This window comes from Loxodonta africana, chromosome 24 (assembly GCF_030014295.1).
Source record: "Loxodonta africana isolate mLoxAfr1 chromosome 24, mLoxAfr1.hap2, whole genome shotgun sequence".
NCBI lineage: Eukaryota > Metazoa > Chordata > Mammalia > Proboscidea > Elephantidae > Loxodonta > Loxodonta africana.
Genome location: NC_087365.1, coordinates 44,549,767 through 44,556,585, shown reverse-complemented (window position 1 = coordinate 44,556,585; position 6,819 = coordinate 44,549,767). Strand labels below are relative to the sequence as shown.

The 6,819-nt window shown below is 42.9% G+C and overlaps 1 long non-coding RNA gene across 1 annotated transcript; it reads right to left on the bottom strand.

The window, feature by feature from the left end:
* Positions 1-3,408: 3,408 nt before the first annotated feature.
* On the bottom strand, positions 3,409-4,783 carry LOC111751131 (uncharacterized). Its single transcript, XR_002786214.2, has 3 exons — positions 4,589-4,783; positions 4,281-4,445; positions 3,409-3,707 (listed from the first exon to the last, which is right to left on the bottom strand). It is a non-coding gene; the product is annotated as an uncharacterized LOC111751131 (long non-coding RNA).
* Positions 4,784-6,819: the final 2,036 nt, after the last annotated feature.

The following is a 6,819-nucleotide window of genomic DNA, read 5'->3' as shown; positions in this document are numbered from 1 at the left end:
ATTTAGTGTTTTTGAACTTTTAATCTGATTATTGTCAATTAGCATTTTTTAAAGCCCGTAATAATTGAGCATAACCTCCTTCACTTTCACTTTGTGAGATAAGAGATTATGATTTCCTGTGTCTCTAGGATGACTCATGAGGAATCCCTGATCCTCTTGTCAGAGCATCTTCACTCTCCTGGGAGGACAGTACCCATCAAGCATCAGGGATACACATCGGTCCCTGCATGGTGTGTACTCTCCAGCATCTCCGATTCTCTCCTCTCTCCCCAGGCCTGGGGAAGTCACTGGTGATACAGGTCTGACTTAGTCTTGGAACTCTGGTATCTGTTTCTTCTATACTCACTCCACCTCATGGGGTTAAATGCTTGAAAAAACTGTAACGTGAACACTACACAACAAAGAAATAAAACTTTTTACATATACAGAGAACGAAAATCTGTAACTGTGCTGAATAGCTCTCTTTTTGGTGATCCTTTGGGATCTGTGAAAGGGATGGGGTCACTGTTTCGCGTTTAATTTTAACAATGTTTTCACCATTGTTTTTCCAGTACATTCTTCTCTTTCAAAGTCTCCTGACACTCAGATTCTCTATTGGTCAGCCTTCAAGAGACCTTCAGGGCCACTGTTTGTGTGTTTGGATCCCATGAGGGAAGTATACATAATCCAGAGAGGGAGGCACACTCCTTTTTTGCTACATTTTCTCTGGTACTGCTGCTGGTGGCCATTCCACTCACTGAAGTAGTAAGATCTAAACTTGATTCTGAGTGTTCGAGTTGGAAATGTAGTAAGACATAGATAAGTTCTCGGCTTTTAAGGCCTGAAGTTAAAGCCATCATAATAAAAAGATGTCCTCTCTGTGGTCCAGTTTAGCTCCCTTGAGTGTTAGTTGCGGGTTTGGAGCATCCGGTCTACCTAATCGTAAAGTGTTATTCAGCCTAGCTGCCAGCGTTCAGCGGAGCCTGTCACAAGAAAGCGCTATGTATCAGGTTCCAGCTGTGGTGCACTCAGCCCTGTGACTAGGACATACAGCTCAGCAGAGCCCATGGTGTCTGTCAGTAGTGGAGGTGTCTGCGCTGGGCAGAGACGTAATATGATTTATGGAAATTTTCAGGCAGAGAATCGCAACACAAGCCTCAGGAATTCTGGAGCAAAGCCTTGCCATCTATAGCAGAGAATCATGTACCTTTTGAGAAATAGCCCCGACATGTTAGTGGGTGCTGATAGAGACCGAATGCTTGACCATGGGACATTGAGTGACCATGCTTGTGGAAGTGCCCGTACGAGTTGGGTTCTGTCAAACTAATCAAGACATCAAGTCAAAGAGGTATATCAGCAGTCCTTTTAATATGGAATTGGTGCAATTGGGATCAAGCCCAAGGAGAAGCAGAGGGCATGAATGTTACATGAGCAGGTAACCCTGGTGCCTGTGTTACCTACCTTAATTTCATCAGCACCCCTTTGTAAGTATATGCACCTGTGGCCATATGCTGGGGTGGGGATTGTCTCATACAGTCAGTTGAAGAAGGAGGAAAAAGACAAAATTTGGTTAGGTTTGGGTTGTAGGTGAAGGCTGAAAATGGATGTGGTCTGTCTTACAGTCACATCATGGTTGGCCCTGAAAATCAGTGGAGAAGGAAAGTTCTCAAGTGGATATTTTGGTAAGTAGTGTGTTTGGCCATTCACTTTGTGTGAAAGAACAAGTGATGAAAAATGAGAACACAGATTCCTGGGCAGTGACCAATGTCCTATTCATCTGGTTAGAAGCTTTTCAGACTAGAATATTGGAAACAAAAACGGCTGGAGTAGGGTAAGTGGACAGACATGTGGCAGTGAGCACATAGTGTGAAGAGTCTTGTACCACATGTTCACACCCACCAGCGAGCATCTACCATGGATGAGGGATTGAACAAACTCAGAGATAAAAGGACTTAACCCGTCGCCATTCACCATTCTGTATCACTATAACTGAAGATGTAAATCAGTATGGTGGAGGGGGATGGACTGTGGTAACCACAGAATAGCACCACTCAGATTTCTTGCTTGGAGGTGAGTCATTGATAGATGTCCCCAGCTGCTCTTCTCTTCATCTCCTACCACACGTGCACAGAGTCCATTCTTTGCACAGGCTGCTTTCAGGGAAGAACTGAGTATATGGACTTGAAGGCAGACCCATTCCTGGGCAACATTGGTCTCCTGACAGGTGACACTGGCTGAAGGACCCTCTGACAGCCTGGCCAAACTTTCTTGGTATTTACTGGAGTCTGAGGCTCCCCTTACCCAGCCTTCCTTCCTTCCCTTGCTTCTTTGAGGGGTCAGACCTGCATAGTGCTCCCATGGGTCTCGCTGCCTCCTTTTGCACTTTCCCCCTTATCCTCTTAAATATCTCATTCTGTCTTTGTATCTGTTGTTCAGAGGACCCAAACTAACCTGCTCATCTATTTTGGATAGAATCATTCAAGAACTGAAGGAAAAGGAAGAGAAGGGAAAAAGAAGATGAGGAAAAGAAAGAACATGTGTTTGTTACTGATAGATATTAGTGTCAAATATTCCATTAGAAACATTAAAAAGTGTGAGACACCCATTTCATTTAAATGACAATATTTATCATGTTGAAAATTATATCCCTTGCAATTATTTAAATTATAATGAAAAACTTAGATATGAACTTAAAACATGCTAAGGGGTAAGTAGTTTTTCAACATTTGTTTAACATGTATATGTCAAAGAAAAATAAATTTTTTGAAGACCACTTCCCAAGACCTCTGTTCCCTGTGTGGTCCTTGAGGGAGAGACTGAGGAACATAGGACGAAGTGTGGCAATGTAAGTCTAACTAACCCCTCATTATTAGGTAGATCAGAGCCATGGCGTCGTAGTGGTTAAGAGTTTGGCTGCTAACCAACAGGTCGGCAGTTCAAATCCACCAGCCACTCCTTGGAAACCCTATGGGGCAGTTCTTCTCTGTCCTATAGGGTAGCTATGAGTCAGAACTGACTTGACAGCACCTAACAACAACAACATTAGGTAGATCAGGTGTTCCAAACCCCAGGCTAAGACTCAAGGCCCTAGGTTGGACCACAAACAGGGCCTCTTTTTCCTGTTTTATGATGGCCTCAACTTTCAGCCTTTAAGACCGAGAACATAACTATGTCCTGATCCATTTCCAACATGAACACCCAACCTGAGGACTAGGTGTTCTTACCACTCCTCTGAGTGAAAAGACCACCAGTGGCTGTGCCAGAGAAACTGTAGTCAAAAAAGAATTGCTCTTCCATTTCAGGATAATATATATGCCCTCCACAGTATCCAAACACGCAAAATGTAGCTCTAAACGTTTCTTGGAATCTGACCAATAGAGAATCTGAGTGTCAGGAGACTTTGACAGAGAGGAACATACTGGTAAAACAGAGGTGCATGTATTAGTAAACGCTAAATGTGAAACAGTAACCCCATTTCTCTTATAGATCTAAATGGATCATCAAAAAAGGAAAAAAGAGAGAGATCCAGTAGACTTTGGGTTTTCGTGTCTTTTTAAATGCACAGTGTTTTATTTCTTTGTTGTGTGGTTTTCATAGCACAAGTTTTCCAAGCATTTAACCCCTTTAAGTGGAGTGAATGTGGAAGAAGCGTACACCAGGGTTCCAAGATGAAATCAGAGCCTGCAGCAGCAGTGACTTCTCAGACCTGGGGCAGAAGAGGTTTCCACCTGGAAAAAGAGAATCAGAGATACTGGAAAGTACACACACCGTGCGGGATCATCTGTGTGGGTCCTGATCCCTGATAAGCCCTGTCCTCTCAAGACCACAGAGATGCTCTGCCAAGGAATTAGGGGCTAGGGATCAGGGATTCTAGGTAAGACATCCTAAAGACACATGATATCATAATCTCTTAACTTACAAATTAAATGTGAAGAGGAATGTCCTTAATTATTACAGGCTTAAAAAAAATGGCAATTGAAAATAATCTTAATAAAAATTCAAAAACACTTAATGAGCTTATAGACCAATTGTTCCCCCAAATATACAAAGGAGAAGAGTCATGTCCATACAGGACGTCAATTGTGAATTTTGGGAGGAGGGTCAGAGGCCTTGCTTGTTAGGCCTCCTGCTTTACAGTCCCTGAGACAGTTTCCTGGACACATCCCAGTTTCATAGCTGTGATCACAACTAATTCGAAGGCCTTGTCTATTTTCAACTACTTTTTTTTTTGGTAAGCAAACTGGCTTTTTGGGAACTTTCGTGGAACAAAGCCAAGAACTGCAGAGCTTGGGGCCCCTCACCTCAATCCAGAGTCCACCATGGTTCCACACACTTGAATCCACAGTTGTAGAAACAACACTTCTTATCCTTTCTGCAACGTTTATCATGGCGGCACATAGGAATAAACACGAAATCACATCGAAGATCAAACTCTGGGCAATATCCAGGCTTTGGTTTCGGTTTATCTGAAGTAAAATACCACAGGGTTAGTCAAGTGCACCGATACAGCTCATCCAGACATCTGAAAGTGTCCACTTTATCTCATGAATTCCTCCCAGGGAACGTTCCCTACCCTAGTAAACACATGCCCACCACACTCAATACGCACTCTTCCGGTGGATTCCAGCCTGAGCCTTGAAGAGGCAAAGGAAGAAGATCAGGGCGAGGACGTAGAGGCCACTAATCTTCATGATGAGGAAAAGTATGTGGGTGAGTCTAGAGGCTGAATCTGTTTATATCATCTCTGGCTGGGCTGCCAGCAGGGGGAGCAGTAGTTCCTAAGGCTAGAGGTCAAAGGGCCTCAGCTGTGTCCTTTGTTCCCCCTAGAAAGAGACACTGTGAAATAACCTCTGGGGCATAACTCCTGAGCCCCAGGTTACTGCCCTCTCTTCAGGGAGCAGCAGGGCTAGTCTGGTCCTTAATAATTTCTTGCTTTCAACAGAGATTACACCACCAAGTGGGAGTTTATCTCAGCAACACATGGTTTGTTTAAGACAAATAAATAAATAAATGAAGAAAGAAAGGAATTGGTCTCATTAATAGATTCAAAGAAAAAAAAATCATATGACCATATCCATAGAAGCCATAAAAAAAAAAAATAGAATATGTGAAAAGTCAATTATACATTCCTGATAAAAAGAAAAAAATAATTAACTAAGATTAGAAGTGCTTTTCCTGAATTTGATATAAAGCCTCTATAAAAACCTTCCAGCAGAGGAAAGTACTTCCATAACCGTGGAGTAAGGATCTCTAAAAATCCACTCTTCCATAAAAGAAACAAAAATATTAGCAAATATTGTCAAAGTCAACTTTTTGAGAACTCTGGAAGGTAACCAAGGACGTGCAACAATCCAAGGAGTATTTATTTAAGAAAATCGGCTGAATCTCAGTAAGAACAGAGAGGTTCGTGGTGTTTTAACTTGCTCTATTTCCACTCCCCTCTCCCCAGCTCCCCAGTAGCCTTGAAATCAACAGCTTTGCAAGTACAGTGGCTGTGAAATCCAGCAGCCTAGCAGTCACTGGAATGGAGGAAAATGGGTTTGGAGAAAAGTGTCACTATATACATATATATATATAATCATACTTCACATGAAAGTTTACAGAACTACCTTCTCATTAAAGAATTAGTACACATATTGTTTGATGACATTGGCTGCCAACCCCATGACGTGTCAACACTCTCCCTTCTCGACCTTGGGTTCCCTATTACCAGCTTTTCTGTCCCCTCCTGCCTTCTAGTCCTTGCTCCTGGGCTGGAGTGCCCCTTTAGCCTCGTTTTGTTTTATGGGCCTTTCTAATCTTTGGCTGAAGGGTAAACCTCAGGAGTGACTTCATTACTGATCTAAAAGAGTGCCTGGGGGCCATACTCCCAGGGTTTCTCCAGTCTCTGTCAGGCCAGTAAGTCTGATCTTTTTTTGTGTGAGTTAGAATATTGTTCTACATTTTTCTCCAGCTCTGTCTGGAACCCTGTATTGTGATCCCTGTCAGAGCAGTCAGTGGTGGTAGCCGGGCACCATCTAGTTGTACTGGACTCAGTCAGGTGGAGGCCGTGGTAGTTGTGGTCCGTTAGTCCTTTGGACTAATCTTTCCCTTGTGTCTTTGGTTTTGAGAAGTGTCACTATTTGACCTGCATGGCATCTCCCTTTAGGGAGTTAAAGAGCTCCATTCTCAGAGCTTGTTTTTGTTTCACCTGTTTCGGAGCTTGCTCTCTGTGCACAACACTATCCCAAAAAGGCATTTGTTGAAAACAATCGATGGCAGATGCTTAACATCACAGCTGCTTGAGGAGGTGATACCAGTTGAGGCTAACTAGAGGCTGAGCAACATCTTAAAAGGAAAAACTGAAGGCTCAGAATTCCATAGGGGATTTTGAAAACCCCTGAAGTACTCCTGGGAATATAGAAGGCTACACCCATGCACAGGGTTCTACACATGCCCGGGGCTGTGCATATGCTCAAGTGAGACTTGTGAAGGACCTAAGCACGCACCTCTGGCTGACACTCAGGCTGTACACAATCAGGCGGTGAAGGCCCACTATGACTGGGAAACTGCCTTTTCAGAGAAGTCCACCCGCGTACCTCTTCCCCAGACCTCCTTTTGGAGACATGCCTTTTCAAATCTTTGCTCATTTTAATAATTTGATTATTGGTCTTTTTGTTGTTGAGTCGTATGCTGGATATTGGAGCCTTATCAGGCATATGATTTGCAAACATTTTCTCCCATTCTGTAGGTTTTCATTTCATTTTCTTGAGAGTGATCTTTCACTCACAAAAGTTTCAATTTTGATAAATATATCTCTTATTTTTTTTCTTTTGGTTTGTTGCTTGTACTTTTGGTATC